Consider the following 12914-nt stretch of genomic DNA (forward strand, 5'->3'; position numbering starts at 1 on the left):
GATAGATGATTGAGACGTATGAATAGTTTAGATGGGCGGATGAATAAGTCGATTGGATTGAAGGGTAGTTAGGAAAATAAGTTAAGTTGAATTATCTTTAATGATAAATGGTTGGGATAGTTAATGGGATCGAAGGATGGATGGCTAGATTAATGAAATGGGTGCATGAGCAACACTCACCTATACTTCTCTATTTCATTTTAAAAAAATTATTTTTACACCAACTTACTTTACAAGGTCCGGATGCTTCATGCCTTTTTTTCTTTTTCATCTTTCAATGTTTAATCTAATGTATTTTATATTCGGACCATTAGATTAGGGTAGAACTTGACTATGGCCTACTATTTGACAAGATCTACATAATGAGTCTAATATCGACCTGTGATCCTTGATGGTGGACCAAAAATAGAATTTCAATGGCTCCCTCTCTCCGAATCTCACGTGACATGCACGAGGGTTCCATTTGGATACTAACTAGTGGATTTAGATTATACTTTATAAGCTATGAAATGGACAATTTACTTTAATAGTTGGGTGACTCAATTGAAGGATACAAGTGGATTATACAGTTAGATGGTGAGATACAATGAAGATAATTACATGTTTAAGAGTGTAATCACGTAACTAGGTTAACATACGATGAAGATAATTATATGTGGGTTTTTTTTTGTGTTTTTTTTTTTTTTTTTTGGTATCTGCCAAATGGTTCATTCAATGAAAAGTTTAGATTGATGGTTAGAGAAATATACCATGACCATACACATGGATAGACAAGTGAAAGGCTAGGTGAGTTTAGTGCATATTCAACAGTTATAAGATTGGATGAATATATGAATAGGCGATTGGTTCTATAGGCATAAGTGATGAGAGTGCAAGTATATATGTACATACACACGCACATAAAAATCACATAATTAACAATCACATGAGTCATTGTTCACCTAATTAGATGGAAAATGCATATCAATAGTCACAAGTTTCATAGAATAATGGATGCATGAATGTATGCATGGACCTATGCATGTGTGCTTTAATGAACGCAAGTGTACATGCAAGCATGTGTTATGCACTGAAATCCTGAGTCATTACACTTATTGTTTCCGCTTTCCTCCGAATTGGGCTTTGTAATGGGCTTGGGATAAAATGAGTTTATGAACTTAGCTTGACAAAGTGAGTTGACTGTGTAGGCTATGTGGGAAGACTGGGTGAGTTGACTCAATGGGTTAACTCAAGGGTTAACTTTATGGGTTGGGTTTTCTTAAAGTTTAGGTTTAGGACCATTTTCGGGGTTTTTTCGAGTTATTGTGATTAGGTTAACTTGGTTTTAGGGTTGGTTTTAAAGGTTGGATGTGGTTTAAGGTTTGGATTGGGGTTTGGCTTAGGGTTAAGGGTGCGGATTAGGGTTTCTAGTTTGGATCAAGTTTTTTGGGTACTTTGGATTAGGGTTAAGGGTATGGATTAGGATTTGGCCTAGGATTAAGGGTATGGATTGAAATTTCTGCTCAATCAAGTTTATTGCGCCGAGGTGGGGTGTCTACAATATATATAATATAGCTATAAATCTCCTTTCTTTTCTTTTCTTTTTTTCATCTTACAGATCATATGACTAGCCACTCAAATCCCTTTTTCTGTTTTTTGCTCTAGTTGACCCGACCGACCTTCCCTCCCTCTCATTCCCAAATATCAATCTCTCTCTCTCTCTCCAACCATCCTTCGCTGTCCGAGCGCTCAATTGCCCCTGTCCGGCCGTCCATCCCTATCTGAGCACTCGACAGTCTTTGTCCATTCAGTTGTCTCTGTCCTAGCGCTCGAACAAGCATTCGAGCTTCCTTGTCTCACTACAAGAAAATAGGCCTTTAGCCACAATTTTTTAGCCTCGGTTGAAAAAATGGAGGCTAAATATGTCTTTTAGCTTTGGTTGTTAAGGAACTGAGGCTAAAAGTTCATCTTTCGCCTCAGTTGTATAGGAATTGAAGCGAAAAGTCTACCTTTTAGCCTCAGTTGCATAGGAACCGAGGCAAAAAGTCTACCTTTTTGCCTCAGTTGCATAGGAACTGAGGCGAAAAGTCTAGTTTTTAGCCTCAGTTGCATAGGAATCGAGGCAAAAAGTCTACCTTTTAGTCTCAATTACATAGGAACCGAGCCGAAAAGTCTACCTTTTAACCTTAGTTGCATAAGAACCGAGCCGAAAAGTCTACCTTTTAACCTTAGTTGCATAAGAACCGAGGCGAAAAGTCACCTTTTAGCCTCAGTTGCATAGGAACCGAGGCGAAAAGTCTACCTTTTAACCTCTGTTGCATAGGAACTGAGGTGAAAAGTCCACCTTTTAGCCTTAGTTGCATAGGAACAAAGGCGAAAAGTCCACCTTTTAGCCTCAGTTGCATAGGAACTGAGGTAAAAAGCTATTTTTTAGCCTAGGAACCGAGGCGAAAAGTCTACCTTTTAGCCTTGGTTGCATAGGAACCGAGGCGAAAGGTCTACTTTTTAGCCTCAGTTGCATAGGAACCGAGGCGAAAGGTCTACTTTTTAGCCTTAGTTGCATCAAAACCGAGGTGAAAAATCTACTTGTTAGCCTCAGTTGCATAGGAACCGAGGCCAAAAGTCTACTTTTTAGCCTCCGTTTTATAAGAAACGAGGCCAAAAGTCTATATTTAGGAATATTGAAAAAAATTGAGAATATTGAAAGAATTAATAATTTTAAAAATTTTTGACAATTGTGAAAAAATTGAGATTTTTGAAAAAGAAAATGGAGACCATTGGGAAAAAATTGAGAATTTTGAAAAAAAAAATTTGAGAGTTTTGAAAAAGATTTGAATTTTGAATTTTTTAAGAACTAAGAATTTTTAAAATTTTTGAGAACTTTTAAAAAATTGAGAATTTTTTTTAAAAAAATTAAGAATTAAAAAAATGATAATTATGAAAAAGTATGAATTTTTTAAAAAAATTAAGATTTTTTAAAAAATTAAGAATTTTGAAAATTTTTGAAATTTTTGAAAAAAAAAAGAATTTTGAATTTAAAAATCTTGAAAAAATTTGAAAATTTTTAAAAAATTGAGAAATTTCAAATAATTGAAAATTCTGAAAAAAAATATAAGAAATTTCAAATGAAATCGGATGGGCAGAAGAAAGATTTCACACAAACTTTTTAGCCTCGGTTGCATACGAACCGAGGCTAAAAGTCTAATTCTAAAATATAAATTCGACGGGCCCGAATGGATGCTTTTTCCCTGACTCCTTTTCTCATGCAAGTTAGCAAGAGAGATCTTCGTTCTCTTTCTAGGATTTTCCCCTGGGATTTTCACACCTCGATCGTCCTTCCTTTTTTTTTTTTTTTTTTCATTTAATTTTCTACAAATCTCTTTGATTTCTTCTATCTTTGAAGAACCTGTCAAGACCTCGATCTCTTTCTTCGCTTTTTCGCCTAGGGTTTCTGCTCCCGATTCGTAGATTTTACTCCTTTTTTTTTCTCGTTTTCTCAGCTTCAATCTCTGTAAAAGAGCTGGAATCCTTCTTCGCCGCTCCTTTCTAGGGTTCCTGCCCGAGATTTGCTGTTTTGTCCGTTGGGTTCCTGGACAATACATACAAGAAGGTTAGGAGAATGCAGCAGAGATTGAAGCAGCAGCAACAGCAACAAGCCCTGATGCAGCAGGCGTTGCTACAAAAGCAGCAACTCTACCATCCCGGCGTCCTCGCGGCTGCCACGTCCTAGGTATCATTCCAGTATCAGATTTCCCCCCAAATTTCTCAGTTTTCGTGCCTAATGCATGTCTGTGTCATGATTTGCTCAAAAATGCATTTTCTAAAAATCTTGTTTTGTACGTTTTGATTCTCATAATAAATTCCATTATTTCACTTTGATATTCCTTTTGGGAAGAAATTCCCAAATTCGACCTGTAATGGGATTTCCTAAACTCTGTAATGGGACCAATGATCTAGATGGCCTGGGTTGCTATAGATGTATGCCATGTATACAATGGATGTAGACATAGAATAGTCTTGTCATTGATCATTTGTTGTGAATGTTTAAGGTGCGCACAACATGTGTTTGATGAAATGTCTCAGGGGAAGAGCTGCGAGACTTGGAGAATGCACGACATTGTTGTTGTGGTGGTGCCAAGCTCTGTATCCCTTCGTTGTCATTTTTATTCTTTGCCCAATTGCGACTTGAGTCCATTAGATTATCAATCGTTTCTGCAACCAAAAGCCAACATTATTAATAGAGAAAATGCTACAAATGATGCAATGTTCAATGTTAAAAACTGAGAAAATATGAAAACAGACACATGGCATGCAAGCTGACTGTTAGTCGTCCAGCCTGAAGAATCTGGCTAGTCCGCTCATTATATAAGGTAGGCCAAAATATAGAGAAGAAATGGCAGTTTGCATTAAATATACACAAGTGTTCTCAACTTGATTAGTGGACCAACCTGCTTTTCTTGGCCAAGGAAACTGCACGTTATGTATGATCCATGTGATGGATCTATTAAATTTGTCACATGAATATTGTGGTTATAAATGAGTGGAATTATCAAATGTCCTTGTCACAAAAAATAAAATAAATTCAAACATCCTTGTCACAGAGATAAATATCATTCTCAGTCATTTCTCTGCTAGTAGAATTCAGGGGAGATTTTAGATTTCAAGGTTTTCTAAGGATATTATTGGGAATATCTTGGTGAAACTAAAAAGATTTAAAAAATGTTTGTGACATGAATACTGTGTTACAAATTCATGGAATTTCAAATGTCCTTCTCAGCAATTTCTCAGCCAGCCAGTCCCCAGACCAGGTAAAAGGAGGGTTGATGTCATGTAGGTAGCTGGCCTGAAGTTCTATCAAGCGGTCATGAGAATTCCTGTTTCAAATCTTGATAGAAGAAACACTATTTGAGTTATGGAACATCTTTGTTTGCTTTAAATTTTTTTTTTTTTTTTTTTAATTTTTTGATGCAATCTGTTCATGTATGACAAACATAATTATTGGTCTTTCATCATGGACTTGATGGGAGCAAAAGTCCAAAGTGACCAAGTTCTCATACAATTAGAATGCTAAGGTTAATAACATAAAATTCCAAGTTTATTCTGCACGCTCAATTGACTTTCTAGTTTAACAATCTTATTATATCTCTTTCTTCAAGTCATTTTGAGTCCTTGATCGAGTTTATTGAGTTTTGAAAGCTTTTGCATGATCTTATTTTCTCAACTTTCAAAGACAAGATCAAGTTTTTGAGTACTTGATTTCTCGTGTGCTCTTATCAACTTCTCTTTCCTTTTCTTGTAACTAAAATTCCCCCTTTAGCATTTCTTAAGACGAGTTGAATCTCCTCAGCTTTCTTGGGCACTAAACACTGTTGTTTTTAGATGTAACTTCTCACTAAAGATTCACAGTCTTCTTGAAAAATAATGTAAAACCAACCCCAAATAAAGGACCCAAAATGAAACATCCACATTTGTTTGAAAAGTTATGTTTGCTGATAATATGAAAAATTTCAGGGTTTTTTCTTCATTCTAGGGGAGATTTATTCATATGTATTTTCTAATTTGCCAAAAGCTAAAACATTTTAAGTTAGTGGAAAGATTTTGATGAGGACATCAGATCACCATTCATTAGGCTTTGGTTGGAGTAGGGAGGCAAACTGCCTTAGTGGGAATTTAAATGCTGCCAACTCTCTCTCTCAGACGAAGCTCTGAGTTCTAACATGGACTGGTTGGTCTTTACTTTGTTCTGCTTATTCTAATGTTCCAGAGAATAATTGACATTTTTCTAATGCTATCTATCTCTGAATCAGGTCAAAGCATCCAAAATCTGTATTGATTATGGATGAGGTTGATGGTATGTCTGCTAGTATTAAGATTTCCAAAATTCCTATCATTTGTATCTGTAATGACCGCTATAGTTAGAAGCTAAAAAGTCTTGTTAACTACTGTTTGCTTCTCAACTTCAGGAAACCTACGAAACAATAGATTCTTTGTTTGCTTGATGTTGATGCAGAATAGCTTGTGAAGACTTTTCTAACCTCACTTTCATCTTTTTCTACCTCTTTTTCTACCTTTTTAGGCTTGCTTCTTAAAGGAGTCATCGAAGCAGTAGAAGAAGAAGCAGAAGCAGCAGGTATGTATGTACATGCTTTTCCCTTGTCATTCTTGGCTCAAATACCTTCAGGCAATCTTAGTTGTCTGGAAAACATTACAAATGCCACATATTTTGTGTATAGACCCAGTACTGATTCGATAAATACCCCCATAAGTTGTGCTTTTAGCCATATAATAATTCTAAACTTATAGTCCCCAAAAGAAAAATGGTCAAAGGCCCACATTTGGTTAGAGGTGGAGAATAAATTTAGGCTAGGATTACCTCAAAAAATAAAAATCTTTTTGTCAACATCAAATATTGAATTGCTCAAAGTAATGATTCACCTGGATTGGAATTGCTTGAAATTATGCATGCACATGTTCCTTTTGTGAGACTATTTTGTTGGTCTGCTCTTTCCAAATGAGCATTAGGGAAAAGAAAGACTATTTTGTTGGTCTGCTCTTTCCAAATTAGCATAAGGGAAAGGAAAGGTATCTTCTTCTTCTTCTTTTTTTTGGGTGGACGCAAGGTCCCCAGATTTACAGATGGGGTTTAGAATCAATGTTTAGCATATTCAGTGAACCACTACTGCTTGAATTTGTATTAACAGCCCAATTTCAGTTATTGCACCACTATTACAAATCATCTCGACTCATTGGTATCTCAAATATTTAAACTGACTTTTTTTAATAAATAGTTTCTACCCATGTTATGTGGGTCCTTCAAAAGTGGAGTATCTGAGTTCGATACTCAAACAGTAGGATAAGGTATGGATAAGAGACCTGCCTTCACAAGACTTGAAATCTAGATCCATTCTGTTTTTAAACTGTTGAGCTATCAGTTATTTAGAATTTTAAATGAATATTACCAATTGGGTTGCAAGTCCAGCTTGCTTGATATTGTTGGGGCATCATTTGAACTTGGCTATCTTTTTTGAACAGTAACACAAGAAAATTTTAGTAGAACCACTGAAAAGAGGGAAAAATGAGAATAAGCAATGTGGGATGAAGAGAGATCATTGCATTCACCCCTAAAGATGGCATTAAGGAAGAAAAAGACACAACAGCCCAATAATTCCTCCTTTTTACTTCTAAATTGTAGGCAAACCCATTGCCCAAGATGGATCCAACTGTTTAGCTTATGAAAGATCTCTTCCACAGATTCCAAGCAATTGCTGAAGTACCTGTTGTTTCTTCCTTTCTAGATTGACCACACCACTGCTAGAAAGGAGAGACACCATATAAATATTTTCCTTTTGCCTTTCTTTCATCTGTTCTAGGCAAAGTAGAAAGCATCAATCAAACATGGTGCATTCCATAACATGATTATCTTATGAGTTCTGACCAATCCCTTGCTGTATCTGTCATGAAAATTTGGATTTAGGGGATCTGCCGTACTTGATCCTTGCTGTATCCATACTCAGGTACTGTATGTTTATACAATTTTCTCCAAGAAGATAGTCATGCATATGATTTAGCAATGGTAAGAACTTTTCTTTGGCTTACTTCACCAATTTGCCACTGAGCCATTGAATTGCCTATGGATGCGTTGGTAACTTCAAAATCTTTTGCCAAAGAAGAAGAAAAAGAAGGAGACAAGTTTTATTCTTTTGTCAGAGAAGAAGAAGGTGACAAGTTTTATTCTTTTGCCAGAGAAGAAGGTGACAAGTTTTATTATTTATAGGTATGGTTTGGATGTGTTTGGATGATGCTTGTGAATGGGGTTAACTGTAAATGATTTACAGGTAAATGGTTTATAGTCTGTGTTTGGATGCTGAAAATTGCCTGTAAATGCTTTTCTACGGCCTGCAGGTTTTGACCCGTCCACTTTCATGCCTGATTAAAGTTCTCCTCTGCCCTTTGATTTTATAGATGCGGATTGGCTTGTTACCCGAGGTAGATGGTGGAAAAGCTATTTTATTTGATTGCATGTGCTGTACTAATCTTCTGCATTTTTGGAGTCATATCATTTCCAGCAGGCTTATGTTTTTTAATGCTGTAAATTTCAGGTTGTATCGTGGTGATCCAGTGCTAAATCCTCTTACACCTTGGGATAGACCATTGAAAAACATTTTCTGTATATATGGGATAGATATGAAGACTGAGGTAATGTGCTATTTTATTTGAATAATAATTATTTCTAAATTCTTCTTTTTAAAAAAATTATAATTTGTTATGGTTAAGCCAATTATGGCACTGCATCTGTCTAACCCTGACATTCCTGAGTTAAATTTTGGATTCTCATTGGGTATGAGCGAAGTTTGTGAGTGTTTAACTCCTGATACTGTAAATAATAAGTATCATGGATGTGAAGACTGGTGGAGGCAAGTTTTTTCAGCACAAGGCTTATTGTGAAAAGCATAGCTTGGATCAGAAAAAGAAGGTCATATCAATTGCTTTTAAAGAATGAATATCTTATGATGCATTGTCTTTCATAGGATAAAAGTCTTATGTTACAATGCATAAGTTTATTTCCCCTACCTCATCTTGGTTTTTATCAATTTCTACAGGCTGAGAGTCTGTAACATGGACCTGATGAGGTCCGCCGCATTAAGCAAATTCGGGTCATTGAGAATGTACTATAATCCACATCTTGTCTGTTTTCTCATTCATTATTAGATCCTCCTTTTGGGTTTCCTTTCCAGCACTTCCAACTCTCAATTCTACTCTCTTTCCTTTCCCTACACACATCCATCTGCATTTCATTTCTTGTTTGAGAGTTTCATTTCATGTGTTGCGGCCAGCAAGCCAGAGCTACATGTTGAGGTTACAGGGCCTGTTACGCACAATTCGAATGGAGAATGCTGGTGGAGGCAATGATGACGTTGGCTTGGAAGCAGCAGAAGATGGACGGGTAGTGTTATCTCAAGGTCCGCCAAGCACGATGGCACCGGTGATGATGTGCGCAACCATGACTTTGTATTATTTGTGGAACCTAGTATTGTGTAACAATTTGATTGAGTTAAACTTTAAATAGACTGTTGTTAACTGTTTTGTTGGTATTGTGGCTTTCATGATTGATTGTTTCATGAGTGGATTGAATGAATGAATTAATAGTTTAAATAAATATTAAAAAAAAAAAAACATTTTTAGCCTCAATTTGTAACTGAGGCTTGAATTTAGCCTCGGTTGTTAATAACCGAGGTTGAAATTCCCGTGACTAAAGGCTTTAGCCTCGGTTGTTGAGAACCGAGGTTAAAAATATATTTAGCTTCGGTTGGAGGCAATTGAGGCTAAAATTCGAATTTTGTCTCAGTTGAAAACAATGGAGGCTAAAATTTTGATTTAGCCTCATTTCAAGAAAATTGAAGCTAAAAAGGTTTTTTAGCCTCACTTGAAGAACCGATGGTATAAGAGTCATTTTAGCCTCAGTTGCTAAAACTGAGGCTAAAACCTTTAGCCACAGGGGTTTCAACTTCGGTTTGGATAACTGAGGCAAAACTGAAGCTAAAGGCTTTAGCCTCAGTTTTTAACCTTTTTAGCCATAGTTTTGAACTGATGCTAAAACCCCCTTTTCTTGTAGTGTCTGGCCGTTCGTCCTTGTCCGAGCACTCGAATCTGCAACCCTCTCTATTCTCTTTATTTAGCTGCCTGGTTGAAAGCTCTGACTCGAAGTCGGCTTGAAAGCTTGAACTCGGCTAAAAGAACCGAGCCTAGTTGGCCAGTGCTGGAGGGATCTATCACCTCTCGGTCTCAGGGATTTTATTCTCCATTGGTACTGGGCCATTGCTATTTTTTCAACTATTTCCTTAATTGTCTATATGTAGCATGATTGAAGGGTTAGATCTTTCAATATGGGAAACTTTCGGGGCATTCAGGATCTTTGCCCATTAGATCGACTGTTTGGATCAGTTAACTGGTAAGGTCCATTCCAACCATTTGGCCATCTTTGTAGAGGTCTTATTGGTTGAAAATCAAATTCATCCACGCACATGGCAATAAGATATATGTTGGCATGGATGATGATTCAACATATGCAACGAAATAGAATTTAGGATGCGGTTGGTTGCACCAAATATCATGATATTTCATGATTAATCTGTCTAATTTGGTGCATAATTTCATGAAATTTGGTTCAACCAAACACAGCCGCAATCAAAAGAGTAATATATTAATAATAAAAGGAAATAGAGAAGCAAAACTAAACTATAACGAAAAAGAAGAAACACGATACAGAATTCACCCACAACGGTTGGTTGGTTTTTTGTTGTGGTTGTACGTACGTATTTAGTTCCATGACAAGGCTCATCAACAACAACGACGAAAACAGAAACAACAAAAAAGAATCCCTTCTGAGTTCACGGCCTTCGTTGATTCCCGGATTCTGTCCTCCTTTCTTCCAATATCCTCTGCCCAGCATATCTTCATAAAAACCCAGACAGAAAACACGCACGGTGGCGGAAGTTAGTCCTTAGCAGACATGTATATGGTCACGTTCCACGCGACGGCATGGCACATGCATGCGAGATCCAGGCCATTCATCAGGTGGGCCAGTGGGTGAATGCACCCACCAAGATAAGATTTAGGCTTCCCAACTCATTGGGTGGACCAGGCATGTATGCCTGTGTATCAAGGACCACAACTCTGCCAGAGTAGAATATCAAATAAATCCTTCTGGTGGGGCGCGAGCTTACCTTCCCATCATCATGACCGTCGCCTGGGGATTGGTGCCAGGAGACGCGTAGAAGGTGGACCCATCCACGACCCGGAGCGATCCGATTCCAATGACCCGATAATGGGCGGGGGAGGAGTAGAGGTCGGTCTGCAGGAGGGTGGGGTGGAAACCTTCTCGGGTGAGGACGGTGGGGAAGGAGGTGCTGCTGCCGCCGCGTTCGAGGAGCAAGACGCGGTGGTCTTCGGAGAGGGTGGCGGCGAGGGGGCAGCCAGCGGTGCCGCCGCCGACAACGATGTAGTCGTATTCCTCCTCGGGAGGGAATTCGGTGGCATTGAAGATGTAGTTGGTGGACTCTGCAAAGAATCAAAGAAGAGATGTGAGAAAGAAAGAACCGAAGGAACAAAGAAAGAAAGATGAGAGAGAGAGAGAGAGAGAGAGAGAGAGAGAGAGAGAGAGAGAGAGAGAGAGAGAGAGAGAGAAGACCTAGATGAGGGGATTGGGAGGAGATAGGGAGGAAGAGGAGGGTTAGGAGGAGGAGAGATTGGACAGTGGTGATTGTCATTTGAGAGAGAGAGAGAGAGAGAGAGAGAGAGAGAGGGAGGGATGGGTGAAAAGCTGTTGTTGTTAAGGAGAGGAGAGAAGCGGGCGAAACAGGCTTGGGCTTTGGTTTTGTTGGTTTGAATATATCAAGAAATGACGCCAATGCCCTTTATGCAGTGTTGTGAGAGAGAGAGAGAGAGAGAGAGAGAGAGAGAGAGAGAGAGAACAACCTTGTGTGAGAGAGAGAACTACCTGTCTAATGAAAGTTTGCTAATTCCACACGTTTGCACGCTTGCAGGTATGAAATACGTGTGAGAGACCTGAGCTTTCTATATGTTTGGAAATAAATGCTTAGATGGGCGACAACAGTACGTATCCAAGGAGTGGATCAGCTTGGACGCGGTTTGGCTGGTGACCCCACACCAGCCGGCTAGCTTGTGTCAAAGCTCCGTGAGCCTCACCATTATGTATATGTTTTTTCTACGCCGTCCATCTAATTTTCCAGCTCATTTTAGGGCGTTAACTTAAAATTGAGGGAGATCCAAGGACCAAGTGAACCACACCGCAGAGAACAGTAGCGATGACGACGTCAACCTTCCAATTGACGGTATGCATAAAAACTCGCAGGAAAAGAAATGCAGCAAGGGCGTAAGATTTGTGCAAGTGGACACCATGGTCTGATGATCTAGGCTGTCCATAAATGGGCCTCATTTCGATAGTCCGTGGAATTGCACAATCTACGAGAAATTTTACCAGAGACGTCCATCAGGCGAGGACATTTAGGATTTCAAGGGCATTTTTGTGGTATAGTTGGGAAAATAAGTTAGATATACCAAAAAATGAAAAATAATTCAATAAGCTGAATCACGTAAAAATATATGCTTTCCTTAGAGTGTGATGCACTCCTTATCAATTGCTGATGAGTTACCGGCGAATTGATTCTAGGATAAGGACCCGTTTGACCGGGTGGATTGGAAGGGATTGGATGGTATTGGAAGTTAAATCCCGGGATTGGCTAGGCGTGCCAAACAAATTGGGTGATCTAATCTCAAGATATAGCAATCCCATGGATCGTAAGGCAATCCACTGATAACACCGTCATTACCTTTAAATCCCATCCAATCCACCCTAATCCGTTCAAATTTGCCTGGGACGTGTTTGGTTCGAGGGATTGGAAGGGATGGAAAGGTTTAATCCCAAGATTGGCCGGCGTGCCAAACAAACTCAATATAGCAATCCCGGGATATAGCAATCCCATGGATCTTAAGATAATCCACTGACAACACCATCATTACCTTGAAATCCATGCCATCCACCCTAATACCATTCAATCCCTTCCAATCCACCCGGCCAAACGGGCCTAAGACAAGTCTGTCTAGATCTAGCATGTAGTAATCATGATGAGTTCACTTAGAAACAATTCAATGCAGTAGATCTTTTGGCAGAATCATATAGCGGATGCATTTACAATATTCCATGAAGGAAATGTTATACTGAGAATCTAATTGAAGGGAAAATATTTATGTTCGAGTTAATGAAATTTGGACTGAAATGGTCTAGTTTATATAGGCACAAGGGAGTGGATCATTGGTTGATGGTCATCAATAGTTCAGAACATTTGAAAAATGTTTCTGACCGTTGATCGTTAATTTCAGCCATTTTTAGTCGTCAGACCGGAAGATCTAACCGT

At 38.4% G+C, this 12914-nt stretch overlaps 1 long non-coding RNA gene across 3 annotated transcripts; it reads left to right on the forward strand.

Annotated features, from left to right (window-relative positions):
- The first annotated feature begins 4020 nt into the window (after window positions 1-4020).
- On the forward strand, window positions 4021-9113 carry LOC131256786 (uncharacterized). Of its 3 annotated transcripts, XR_009176947.1 has the most exons (6): window positions 4021-5830; window positions 6056-7753; window positions 7882-7965; window positions 8079-8175; window positions 8330-8452; window positions 8580-9113. It is a non-coding gene; the product is annotated as an uncharacterized LOC131256786 (long non-coding RNA). The 3 variants fall into 3 exon arrangements; XR_009176946.1 differs by lacking the exons at window positions 8079-8175; window positions 8330-8452; window positions 8580-9113 and having other exon boundaries at window positions 4021-5704; window positions 5787-5830; window positions 7882-8071; XR_009176945.1 differs by lacking the exons at window positions 8079-8175; window positions 8330-8452; window positions 8580-9113 and having other exon boundaries at window positions 7882-8071.
- Window positions 9114-12914: the final 3801 nt, after the last annotated feature.

This window comes from Magnolia sinica, chromosome 9 (genome assembly GCF_029962835.1).
Source record: "Magnolia sinica isolate HGM2019 chromosome 9, MsV1, whole genome shotgun sequence".
Lineage (NCBI taxonomy): Eukaryota > Viridiplantae > Streptophyta > Magnoliopsida > Magnoliales > Magnoliaceae > Magnolia > Magnolia sinica.